General features: G+C 38.7%; 1 protein-coding gene across 1 annotated transcript in view; it reads left to right on the forward strand.

Moving 5' to 3' along the window:
• Positions 1 to 6,074: 6,074 nt before the first annotated feature.
• Positions 6,075 to 14,013, forward strand: part of THSD4 (thrombospondin type 1 domain containing 4) — a 348,410-nt gene continuing 340,471 nt past the window's right edge. Inside the window, exon 1 of the mRNA XM_026856282.1 lies at positions 6,075 to 6,141. The gene's annotated coding sequence lies outside the window, so the exon portion shown is untranslated. The remainder of the gene's footprint in view (positions 6,142 to 14,013) is intronic.

The following is a 14,013-nucleotide window of genomic DNA, read 5'->3' on the forward strand; positions in this document are numbered from 1 at the left end:
ATGGGGATCAGGTTTTAGGCTAGAGTAAACTCCAGAGTGATCTCCTGGAAATGAAGAATACCAATTACATGTACACAGTGAAACCAAGCAGTTATGTGTGGCTTGTTTACTGTGGGCCAATAAAGGGTTTTGTTGTTGGTTTTGGTTTTTTGTTGTTTTTGTTTGTGGTTTTTTTTTTTTGTTTTGTTTTTTGTGTTTTTTTTTTTTTAATTACTGAGATTCTTGGACAGTTTGCATCTACTTTCAGATCTGAGAAATGAGTGCCTGCATTAGTAGTAAATGATATCATTCCTTTCCTGGGAGGAACTTGGAAAGGTCATGGATTCTTGCAGCTGCATCTAGAAGTCTAGGCTCACTTCTAATCATACATAGGTGAAGGAACTGCTTATTTTTGTGGCTGGAATGGAGATCAGGAGCAAAACAGCTCAAAATCTGTTATTTAGGTCTTTCTATTCTCACCTCTCTGAGTCTGTGTTGAGAGGGGAGAGTAGATGGGTGGCAGAAGTGGAGGAGTGCGGGCTATGAGATAGGGAAGGACTATAATGCTAATCTGAAGGTGGGAAATATGCCTTTTAGAAGGGCTTCTTCTAGAGCATGGGGAATTGGGCAAACCAGTTGCCCCTAGTGCATAGTGCTGTGGGGCGGAGGAAGGCCCGTGGCACTGCAGCTGAGTGAAATAGAGGGCTACGCACAAGAAAGAGTGAGCTGGGAGTCAGAGTTGCAACTTTGGATTTCAGACCTGTTCAGCTTGGCAGGTCTCTGTAATTTTCAGAGAGAAATATGTGCACCCCAACCTCAATGAACGTTTGTCTTCTTCTCATAACATTCTTTAACTGTTCTCTTTGGTTGCTCTCCCAATTCATTCCAGAAGGCGGCTTTCTGCAGACTGTGTGTTAAAACAGGATGCCTCTGTCATGTGTCAGGTCAGTGATTTAGCTCACTATTGGGTATTTTCTACTACTTTATTTACTCTAGGAACTCCTAGTGATCACATTATCAAATTAGAAAGAATAGCTGTGTCGTATGAATACCTACCTCAATTTAGAAGGGGCAGGCCCTTTACAGATGCTTTATGAGCAGTGATAATCCTTACTGCATGATGTGTCTTTCCTGGTACTCTGCCAGAGACATTCCCAGGCAGCATTATGTCTTATGAAAACCAGTAACTGTGCAAACTTTCATGCAAATCTGTGGCACCAGTCATCTTCATGTTTTCTAGAGAGAGCATTATTCACTCACTGCTATTAAAGGGTTAATAAAATTCTTGAAAAGCATTTTCATCGTTCTGTTCTATGTTAGAGCAGATAAACTCAAGAGAAATTCGAGCTAGATGAATTGTTCTGTTGGAGCAGCAGTTTGTTCCCATCTGCTGCCTTTGCTGGGAAGTTGGCAAATCATTCCTGCAGAGATAGGATAAAGTACCTTGAGTCCGAATTAGAAAAGCACTGCAAGTGGATGAGAAGTGGTGGCTGACAGCAGCTGGCTATCCACAGACATCTTTCCTTGGTACTATTCAGACATGAGCAGAAAACATTCTACGGGCAATTGTCATGCACGTGTAAACTTACTGTACTGCTCCCTTTCCAGACATGCGGTAGGGAAGGGTCTAGCCCAGACACCTATTCCTCTTTGCTGAGGGGTTTATAGTTTGAGCTGGCTCATGTTAACGTTTAAGGACAGAATAGGGCCACTCATCTTTTAATGTTGTTTGGGAGATCGTTTGCTAACCTGCCAGCAGTCCAGTGCTCAGTGTCTTCCTCATACATGGGATTTAAGAGAAGTCTTCTGTTTCAGGATTCATTCAGAGATTATGTTGCTGACCTTCAGCAAGACATGCTTGCAGAACCTGTGCAAATCAGAGGCCTCTGAACTGAGAAGGCTCTTGAATGATTTGGTGGCTTGGAAAATCAGAAACAAACATGCACAGAATCTTCAAACTGGCCTAAAATGTCTCTTAAACAGACGATTCACTTTACAGAAAATGGTGCTGTTACTCCATTATGTCTCTCCCAGATATTTTTTTTTAAAAAGTATTTTTTCTGGCAGGTTCTGAGCTTTAGGCTATAGATCAAACAGGTTTATACATTTTTCTGGCCTTTCTGGTGGGAGGCATAGCATTTTGATGGCTCAAGCTAGTGGCATTTGGAAGTTGCTTCTTGTTCGAGTTAAGAAGTCAAGCTTTGCCGGGATGGGAACCAAGGAGCAGGGCTGATAGGTTTTTGGCAGCTCTGAGGTGTAGTTTATCCTGTCAGTAGAAATCCTATCACCCTTCATCTACATTCCTACTCTCACTGTCATTAAACAGGAAATCATTAAAACACTTCCAAGACTGAAACGAGACACTCCTTCCTGAAGTCCTGAATGCTTCCTGGTGGTTGGTTTGTTTGGGTTATTTTACCCTGGTGCCTATCACCTTCTTCGGTCCTTTTTCCTTTAACAAACTCTGTTTTGAACCTGGTCAAAGGGACTATGCATACCAATCTGTGGATATGGGAGATGAGGAAGGTGAAAACAAGGTTCTTTTTGAAGGAAAAATTAAAACATCCATATCACCTTGATTGGGTCCAGTGCTACAGTTGATTCTTTAGTTTCATTGACTTAATGACTCACTGGATGACTCGCTGCAATTGTTCAGTTTTTTGCAGTATGCAGTTCTTCTACATTGCAACAGTTCTTTCCTCTTGGTATTATTCCTTAAAAAAACCAAACCAAACCAGGCATTTAGCATGTTAGGGACACACTGTGTTGTATGCACACATCAGGTACGTGTTTTCTCCATAAAGCTGCTTACCCAAAGCAGAGTTTAAAGCTCATTGAGAGATTTTAACTACAATGGGGATTAGTACTTTCTTAAAACTTGGCCAATACAATAGTTAGTGTTTTATTATGAGGAGCACAAAACCATCATTCTATTACAAGCATTAAAAAAATGAAACGCGATTCTCTAAAAGTCAACCGTAGTGTTTTGGATAATACTATTTTGCCAGTGTTAGGAATCCTAACTGTTCTAAAGATGCTCACAAATTAAGCCCAGCAAGTACTTAATTCCACATTTCCCTAAAATTGCTTTTTCTATATTCTGCAGAATTACATGGAACTTCATATAATTGCCAAAAATATTAAGTCCTATGCTGTATACACGACTTACCATGCTAAAGCTGTTCCTGCCCATAGAATAGTCTATGGTTAATATTCATAGCTGTGCAAACTACTTACCTCCTCGTATTTGTGCACTTTTTGTGTGTTTTATTCTTCTAGAAGCAAGTATGTTAAAGAGCATAAACCTATTTCCCTGAATCTCATCCTCTGTTTTATTAAGTGTTTCATTTTGTGCACACAGTTTTGTCCACTCCACCCACCTTTCTCAGTTTATAACATTTATCAGAAGCCTACCAAGCTAAAAAATCTGAAAGAAAGCGTTTAGCCTGTCTTATCTGCTGCACCAACTGCTGCTATGCTTTGAACATATAAATAAAGAGGGGACTACCTGCATGCTTGCAGCAGCTTTATTATTTGATGAATGCAGTCAGTTTGAAGTCACCTTTGCATCAGTCCCACATTCAGACTTGTCTAAGAATAAGACCTGCTCTGTTGTGGGAACCATAAAACAGTCCATACCCCCAAAATTTTTAAGTGAAATATCATATTTCATAATGGTAGAAATTTAGGCCAGGTGTTTAAAACAAACAAACAAAATGCAAATACAACCCCCTGAAGTGTCACTGAGTCAAGACCCTGCTAGTGATAGTAGTAGCAATCTAATCTTCTCCCTCAGAGAGATTATGGTTGCATTCTCCAACCCTTTCAGGTAGAGGGGGGATACGGAATTCTTCTCTAGTCCTTTTCAAATTTGAAACCACAAGAGTGAGAACGTTCTCTTCTTTGGTGGTGTTGGAGTGCAGTTCATTTCCTTAAATTTATTGACAGTGCTTGAGAAAAGATTGCTTTGTTTTATTTTGTTTAGAACCAGGGGCCAAGCAATTGCAGAGTTTAATAACCCAAGGCAGTTATTAAACAGACATATGAAAGGCCTTTTAGGACAATGGAACAAACTTAGAAAACCAGACCATCTGGTGAAAGAAAGAGGAAAACTTATTTTGCCATGGGACATGAGACAACACAATAGAAAACTGGCTGTAACTTGCCACTTTGAAGCCATTACAATTTTCTTGCAGGCAAGTATGAGGACTTTAATGTGTAGACTTCCACCATTCTACAGTTCTTTCTTGGATTGGATTACAAATCCTTGTTTACCATCTCTTTTTACTTCATTGTGATTTGTCAATCTCTTATTTTAAAAAGTATCACCAAATTTGAAGCAGCATCTTCCCTGAAACAACTAATGAGGACAGGAATTTTGGAGACAAATAAGTCTATACATTTAAGCATCACAGTTGTCAGTCAACAGTGTTTTGAGCCTGGCAACTGAGTGAAAAAGGCAGGACCTTGCACCTTTTGTCTTGAGGATGATTTGCTTAGCAGGGTCTCCCTCAGTTTGCCATTGACTTTTCAGCTATTTCCAAATTCTTCATTCCAGAGCTTCTACCTGAAAAGTTCCAAGCAATGCTTCAAGAAGTGTTACATAAGTATATATGGCTTTCCAGGATGCTTCAGAAAATGAATGAGATTGATTTAGTGTCCATTTGGACAACTAGTAAATGAGTAATTTGTACCAGTTCCTGGAGATTAGGAAAAGGTATAGTAGCAGCACAGTACCTGTAATCTTCATAAGGACCCTGTCGCAACAGTAGAAGACTAAATCTGTCTTTGCAAAGAATGTAAGACTGGATATTCAAAGTGAGAAGAAAAAAAAGTAAAAATAAGTAAAAAAAAAAAAAGGTAAAAAAAAATTCTGATGTCAGTTTCACAGATTTTAAAATAATTCATCTTCATCTCCTGAGTTTTCTGAAGTTTTCTTTTTATCTGCAATAGAAAGTTTCAGGTAAGTCCTGTTGCATTTTTGCCCCTTTATAGGATGTGAAATTTACTGTACTAGATAAAATTATTTATTTGATTATTCTCTTCCCCTTTCAGAAATTGCTCATCTGTTTGCTGTCACTTACAAAGAACAAAGATTCACTTCCCCATCCAAATACATACCTTGCAGGGTTTGGAGAAAATGTATGTTCTGTTTGCTTACTTTCTGCCTCAGGGAACCTTCAGAAGGTTCTCTGGGTTTTTTTTTTTTTTTTTTTTTTAATGAAGTGAATAAAGAAGAAAAGAAGGGATGAAGGAAGAAAAGTGGGAGGTAGAGGAATCTTGTAAGAAATGCAATTTGATTGATTCTAAGGAGTTAGAAATGTTTTCCCTTTAGCTCTTAAAGTATTAACTTTTCTCTTTAAAAGCATAAATACATGTGCACAGACACTGTGCTGTGTTTAATACTATAATAGTAATGTCTTTTCCATGTCTTTCCATAAATTCTGCTATCTTATAAAACTTGAGATTTTTTACAGGGGAGGGGACTTAGAAACTGAGTCAAAAGCATGCTAGATGATAGCGCGCTTTTTTTTGCCTCTTTTTTTTTTTTTTTTAACCTTTGGAACGTTTTGTTCAACAGCATGCACGTCTGTGTGATTTCACTGACTGCTGCCTAGGCAATGTCAGGTTCTCAGAAAATCTTGATTCTGTTCAGGAGGAAGCTGTCCAAGAGCACTGGGAGCAGAGCTAAAGGCAGCGTATGAGCACGTAGGACCAAAACATCAGAAAGCTTTTGGAATTCTTCCTTGGAAGGTCTTGCATGCTCCAAATGCTAGACTTGGGGATGAAATATGACTCAGAGCACTGATCTCAGTAAGAACCGAGGAAATGGAAAATAAATTATGTAGGATACTAATGTGTAATTAAAAATTTAGTGGTAACTTTTCTTTTTTCAACAAAACATTGTTCTGCTCAGAGACAAGCAATAGCTCAGGTAACAGCTAAGGATTTACAGAATATTTTTCTTAGCACTGGGCAATAAATTATTATTGTTATTCTCAGGTATACTGACAGTTGTTCACAACACCAAGAGTCGTTTTGCAACTACTACTCTTGTTGCTTGAGACAGGACAAAGATTGGACAAGCATTTGAGAAGACATGGAGAGAGACAAAAGCAATTGTTTAACTCTGGCATTCCCCTGAAAGAGATACTCAAGAAGGTAAAGAATTATTTTCTTGTATTTCGACTAATTTAGAGATTAGGAGCTGAATCCTGTCATGCATAATGGTGGAATTTGTACTTTAAATATCTGTAATACTCCTGACAGTCTCATAGTAGTTTTAAAGGAATAACTATGAAGTGAACATGTGGAGACTGTAAGTCAAGAGTAAGCTGCTATGAACATACCAATGTTCTTGAATGTCGCAGGTATTAGTATGAAGTATTCCAGAAGTTATATCCATGAAGTATTTGTGTCTTGACTGTGAGGCAACATCGGCTGTCCTTTCTTCTCCTATAATGCCAGTTGTCCCACACCTGAAGTTTCACATTATTTAGACTTTCAATTCCAAAATCAGTGCATTACTCTTAAATACTTGAATATCTTGTTCAAGATCACACACTAATTACATGGCCAAGATGGGAGGAGAGGCAAGTATTTTGGCTCATTATCTCACACTCTAACATTTACACTGCACTTGCTGCTTCTATTAGTAATTATCAAATCTTCATTTTTGTCAGAGCAGGCAGTTCCTCAAATAGACTTATACTTGCAATATTTGGTACTGCTGGTACATTTCCCAAGGATGCGATAATACTTAGTTGAACTAAGATAATAATTTTATATTATTTTCTGAAAAAAAAAAAAAAAATCCTCATACTTTTAATCTGGATCAGCTAGACAATAGTACTTTTCCCATTCTGTGGAAGCAGTAGTTCAAGTGTGATAGTAAAACTGGAAAGAACTTCCTTGAACTAGGCTCACTCCCAGGACTCACTTGAATGATGTAATTTCACTGGTAGGTACTGGTTTGTTTTTTTCTGTCGACTTGGGAACAAGTCCCTGAGCAACCTGACCCAGTGCCAGTCAGCTGTGCTTTGAACAGATGTCGAACCAGATGAACTCCCAAGAGCTGTTATTCTGTGTTGTCAGTAGGAGCAGAATTCCCAGTTGTATTGTCTTGTCTTATAGTGCCTCTTATTAGTCCTCTTAAACAAACAATTACTTTCAAGATTTAAACTGATACTAAAAAAATGGTTAAGCAATTCTAAGCTAAATTTTTTAGTCTTGCAATAAACATTATTTTTGTGTGTGTTTTCCCTGAAATAACATTTACTTATCTCTTACTAATGGATTTTAAAATGTATGAGTAATCATTAACTCAATTTCATTATTTTCACCATGACTTTTTTTATTATTATTATGATTACTGTAGTTGAAAATAGCCAAGCAGCTGTGGCAAATTTGGGTAAGGAAATTAACTCGACATTCCTTCATTCTCCATGTGTGTTCTAGCAGTGTTGTAATGTGTGCTGATTTTTAAATTTTTTTTTTTAATCTGTCATGGGAGGCTTGCTTCATACAATGCTGTGTACTGAAGAAAGAAAGCTTTATAAGAAGAGAACATCCAGATCAAGCTCAAAGCTTGACAGGCTTCAGGTTTTCTGGCTACTACATACAGGCCTTCTGCTGTTAACTCAGGATCGTTCATAGGTTTCAGGCTGGTGCAAAACAGTGATTTCATTTCTTGCAAACTGCCAGTCAGTGTTTTCACTGAGCTAAAATATCAGAGGAGGACAGGTCTAACTTCCTGTCCAATAAAAACACTTTGTGGAAGTTTTGGGACACAGCAGCATATTAATTGCAGGTGCAAACTACAACCTTATCTTCACATGAGATCGCTTGATTCTGTTAAAGCAATCACCACTGCAGTTCTGTGAACCTAAGAAGCGAGGGTCTTAGTTCAGTAGCTATTTTCGAAGCGCCCTTTAGACCTGTTCAGATTCTGTTAGGAGAGGAGATGTGGAATTAATAATTAGTCATAGGATCCTTGTCTACAGTGGTGATTTCAGTTTTGCTTATAGAGTCACAGCACCAGTCTTACAAATGTATGAGATTTCTTAGAAAGTTTCTGCAGTGGAGAGCATCTAATCACAGAGCAGAAACTCAGAGTGCATTAACAGGAAATCTAAGGCTCTAAGGAACTGTGGTGTGAACACTTCTGCAAATCCTCCACTATAAAACTACAAGGGGGAAAAAACACCTTGTCCAAATTGTAAAAGTTGAAAATTGTGACTTAAGAGTAGGTTTTGTTTCTAACTCCAGTATAATTCATAAAAAGGTTTTTTGTCAGGCTAGTAATTTGAAATCCGCTTCTTAATACCTCGCAAAGAGGTCAAGTATTGATGAAATTCAGAGAGGAATAAAGGAGAAGACAGCTGCAAATGTTCATTCAGAAGATGCTTGCTTAATCCAGACAATGGATGTTGTAACCAACATACTCTGAAGCAGTGCTTTTCTTGGCTAAGACAACTATGCCCTTTCTACCTTCCCTTTGACCCCTTTTACCCAGGGTAATGCAGCTGCTGGGCCAACTGACTTCATTTCAGCACGTGTTAGCAGCTTTGACCTCCACAACCCTCACATCTATTTCTTCTGGGAAGAAGATATCTACCCAGGTAGCATCCGGCAGCTGCCCTCCTTGAAAGTGATTTTGTCATGGTAGGATAAAGGAAGGTGCAACATCTTGCACTGCAAGTATATTTGTCTTTTTTTCCAGCACAGCTGAATCTAGTCCCATTCATGTATGGGTGTCTAGAGGAGGACCTGGAAGACACATGCCAAGATGGATTTGGAGCCAGTTAGTAGGATTATTGTTTTCTCAGGTTATTATGCAGAGTATGGTATGTGAAACGCTACCTAAATGCTGCAGTGTTTGGGCTGCAGTTTCAGCGATGGTTAGGCTAGACTGCAGTACAAGAATGGGAGGGCTTTGCTGTACTACTTTAATGTTCCCTGGACTGTAGCAGGTTGTCCTGGAACAAATTAAAAAGAAAATCATAGAATGATTTCTTCAGTTTAGTTTAGCAAAAACTATGCGAGAAGGATGATGTTTGGTTATGCTGCTAATTAAGGGCGCTCAAGTTCACTTCCCAGAGACCTAGGCAGGCTGCTTGGTTGGTCTCTGTGCCATGTTTCCCTAGCCTTAAACTGAGTAAGAATATCCTGTCTGTGGTTCATCTTACTTTTGCTTAGCTGTCGGCTCTTAGGGATGGTGATTTTTCACTTATTCGTACTGGTCTGGCATGGGGGGTCTTGGTGATCTTTCTCAGCACTCTTAAAAGCTACCATTACACTCCTGAAACTTCTAATTTTTTATAAGACCTCCAAAAACTTAAATTAACGTGGAAAACACAGTTGTGTAGCTGTTTTCTGATTTCTTACTGGTCAGTAACATCTGAAGAAAATGTTTGGTAATTGCAGTCCAGTTGTTAGTGAACAGATGTCTCTCTCTTGGAAAGTCTGTCTCTGCAACTGGACTCTTTCCCTGGCAGTTTCATCTACTAAGTGAGATACAAGCATCCTCCTCCTGGTTACATACTTGAGGAAAAATTGCATTTGACCTCTTACTAGCAGAGTGAAACTTTGGAAAAGGACAGTATAACTTCTAAAGATTAATACAACAGAGACACCCTCTATTCTGAGAAATGTAGTTGTGCATTCTGGACATATACTCCAGCAGGATATTAAGTCTCCATAAAATATCATGTGTCCTTGATCTGACAGCTGACAGGAAAAAAAAAAAAAAGAAAGAAAGAAAGAAAGAAAGAAAGAAAGAAAGAAAGAAAGAAAGAAAGAAAGAAAGACTGACTGATACAATCCTCCAGTTCTTCAGGATGTGGAGAACTCTGAGTGTGTTGTGCGTTGGTGTGCTAAAAATAATGAACCTGTAATATGCTGTTACACCTTTTGGATAAGCTCAATGAATGCCCATGGACGACAACTGAAGCTGTTGGAATCAAAACTGTATAAGGATGAATTAAAAAGGTTTTCAATACTTGGTACTGAATGCTTATCTTTGCTTGGTCACCTACTTGTTTGTTGGACATGTTTTCTTCAAACTGTGGCGATCTTCTACAATATCATACATTGCAATTTACAGTGTCAGTCTTTATGTGAAGATCTGAGGTTCCTTTGGATTTTTGCTGAAGATGCTGTAGGGCCTTTTAGGTGGGTTTTTGCTAATCTCTCCAGGTAGCCAAAAGAGGTCTTCCTAAAACTGGATTGCTTGGGTACAGAGTCCTTATGCATATGTTGATCTTTGAAAATTTATAAAGGATCTATATGCAGATCTCTGTTCAGTCACAGACAGACAGGTGAATGACAAGTTGGAAGGCAAGCCAAACGTAATATTGTAGACAAGGAAAGAAAACAGAAATGGAAATGTGGGGCTTTCCTATATCTCTGTTTTCTACTCAGGACAGCTGAAAAATAACCATAAGTAAGGCATGGAAAAAATACTGAAAGGAATATAGTGATGTTAGCTTTATCTCCCTGAAACCAGAAAGGTGCATTTGATTAAGTATAACTAGCATTTGAAGTGGTTTCGACTGCTGCTTCTGCCAGATGACTGCCAGCTATTGGGCCCTGGCTTGCTGGATGTGGGGTGCACATCATAACTAACCGAATTTAGTTTAGGAGCAGAGTCTGGTTATTGCACTGTTGGTTAATATTTGTTGTAATCACACCCAGCGCAACAGTCAGAACTCATGCCAAACAGCGTTCAGTGTAAAAACGATCTTTGTCTTGCATTGTTTCTGGTCTACAATTCATGCCCTCTAAATGAGAGGGGCAGAGCTAGCAGAAACCTCCATCAAGCTGGGTTTTGAAAGTTAGCAGGCAACTTACAGCAGCCTTTGGTTGTGAACACAACTTGGCTCTTGCACCCAGATACACGTTTTCAGAAGTTTTGTGTGCTCATGGGGCTTTGACTTCTAATCCAAAGGGAGTTTCCTATGTTAGCATGAAGATGTCCAAAGCATATTACATTAATGAAAGCACGGGAAAAAATGTGAATTTAAAATGTGCTCCATGCTCTTGTATTGGCCTTACTGGCACCAAGAACAGAAATGCAGAGATTTAGACCGTTCAGAAATCCAGCCTTCTATTTCATTGACTTCTCTTCAAACCTTCCAACAGTGAGAGGCAAAACGAGTTCAAGTAGAAATTATTCCCAAGGGTTCTATGGCAAAGGAACTGTGCCTAGTATTTATGAATGACACAAGTTGATATCTGGCAAGAAAAAACACATGTCTGTACTAGGGAAATTATTTCTTGCTGATATTAAATGTCAGCAGTGTTGCAGCAGAATCACAGATGAATGTGGGTTTGCTGCCAGCATACACAAGGACAAAGTCTGTTCAGAACCATTTCAAGAACTGGTGTTAATCGGACATACTCTTCACTTAGCTTGCAGTTGTGTCCTCTTCTGCATTCAGACCCAGCAATAAGTAATTTCCCTAGTGTAAACAAGGATAAAGGGACCAATCAGAAAATGCCATGAAGATGAAAATAATCTGAAGTCATGGAGTAAAGCAGGACAACTGTTGATACAGAGAACTTCATAGTCCAGTTGCCTAACAGGAAACCAGAGAGCAGCTGCTGGGAGGGAGTGATTGCCCTCACAGCAGCTTTCTGAAAGTCTGCAAATGCCATTACACATTCTGAAGAAACCCAGCAAACAAAAGATTACTAAATGTAGTTTACTAAGGTGTTAAAATAGTCACATTGAGACTTCTTTTCAATTTTGAAGTTGTCAGGAATTGTTATATATTTTGCGAATCTGAAGGCAAATCTCAGCACAACATGTTATATCTTACATAAATGCTGTGTAGTGTGAGAAATAAAGTTAAGATCTTCTAGGCTACAGGATGCAGAGAGCTGGCAGTGACACTGGTGTTTAAAGGAATATCTCAGGATTATCCTTGATGGCTGTTGCGAACTTGAACTTTTGAAGAAATTGATGGAAGAAAATTGACCAGGTAGAGGGCTGACATTTGGCACAGAAGTCTTAAAAATGCTTTGGGAAATACACAGCAGTAGAGAAAACTGCAAAAGACTTTGGTATACAAAGTGAAGTCACAGGCTCAGGCACCATGATGGCAGGTGGAACAATTGTCAAACACTCAGTAATATGCAGTAGAAGAAATAATTTTAGCCAGTCATACATAAGCTAGCTGCAAAGCTCAGGAAAAAGACGAGATATCGTTGTAAATGACTCAATGGAATGATCTGCTTGATATGAAGCAGCAATCAGAGAAGCAAACAAGCTGTGCAGATGTTTAAAGAAAGGGACAAAGTAATACTGAGCTTGTTAAAATGTTTTGAGAGTGAAGTGTCCTGTGGCTACACCCCCCCGTATTACTAGGAAATGGAAATGGAAGGGGAACAAAGTGATCTCAAGTCCCAGGAAGACCTATGTGAGAGGAAAGTAGGACTGTTACAGTGGACTAGATGAGAGAAGACCTGACTGAAGACCATAGACAAGAACATTCAAACAGATTGGAAAGCAATATTTTTATAGTTGGTGGGGTTTTTTTCCTCCTTTTTGTGCATGAACAATAAACCAATGAACAATAACACTTGTTGCAACTGGATGTCAGTGCGGCCAAAAGAACTGCTGAATTCTTGGGCACTACCATTAGTCACTGTAGGAGGAAAAAACAATAGCAGATTTGACTGGACTACTAGCCCAATTTACAATAGTAGTTCCTATATTTCAAAATCCCCTTTGAAGTGCAAGACAATAAGGGTATGTATTTGTCATCATTCACTCATGTATGTTCAGTTTCAACTGCAAAATGTGCAAATACAATTATGTACCTGTACTGTGCCCAGACAGCTGGGGTTTGTGCTCTGATGGACAGCACAAAGTTCTCTGATATCCATGATTGCTCTGTCCTGCTCCTTACGTTGGTCAGAATAAAAAAGGATAGGAGGTAAGTGAAAGAAGACATAGTTGCAGCTCTTAGGTGTTACAGCTGCTCCTCAGAGACCCCGCAGTGCCATCATACAATATGCTTTTCTAGCTTGTGCCAGAAGACCTGTGCATGAGTAACCCAAAATAAGAACATCCTAGAAGTTATTAATTTCTCAGTTACATAGAAGGAAAAAGGTCAGTGAGTCACTTGTGAAATCCTGGTGTGGTCGAGATCAGTTATGTCATTCGTACTTGGTCACTACTCAATACTTAGTGTAGAAACAGCTGTCTCAAATATGCTGGGAAATAAACCAATATTTTGGAGCTCCCAGAAGGTCTAAATGTTTCTTTCATCTTCCAGTAGTGATGGTGTTTTCTCAAAAAGCTAAATTCTCTGAGAGAACAAAACTTTCCTCCTTTAATGCCTTCAAACACCTAGAAAACTACTGCAAAATAGAATGAATAATGTGTTTTCAAGTTTTGATAGGAAAAAAAATAAAGGACTTGAATTGCAGTAAGATAAATTCTGCTTAGTTTTGGCTAATGCTTAGTTAGGAATAACGTACTACTCTTTCTTTGGGAGACTGTAAAATTTCTATCACTTGGGTTTTTAAGAACAGCTCAAACAGGAAACTGTCAGGCAGACCTGACCCTGCTGTGGGGCAGAGAAGTCCCTGAAGTCCCTGCCATTAACATTTTCTATGATTCTGTGATCACAAGATTCATAGCCTCTGTGGGTTTGGTTATGCAACCTATCTTTGAACTAGAATTATTGGGCAATTTAATTACATAGAACAAATGAAGACACTAGAGACAAAGAGTCATAAATTTAAAGAGATTAAGAAAATTATAGATATTTTGATTAAATATAAGAAATACGGTGAGATTGAAAGGACAGTATAGAAGTAGTTTAGTCTGTGTTTAGGTGCCAGAATGTCTGCACATAAGCTTTGTGGAGTTATTTCTTTTTGCTGTCCATAGCTGATGCTTACTAAGTCCAGCTGTGACAAAATTCTCTCCTTAGATTAATGACATCTAGACAAATTCCAGGGAGGAGGTGAATTTGAATGTGAATTTAGTATCTATGGAAGACAAAGAAAGGAATTAGACAG

Source organism: Athene cunicularia, assembly GCF_003259725.1.
Source record: "Athene cunicularia isolate RWA chromosome 10 unlocalized genomic scaffold, athCun1 chr10_part1, whole genome shotgun sequence".
Taxonomy (NCBI): Eukaryota; Metazoa; Chordata; class Aves; order Strigiformes; family Strigidae; genus Athene; species Athene cunicularia.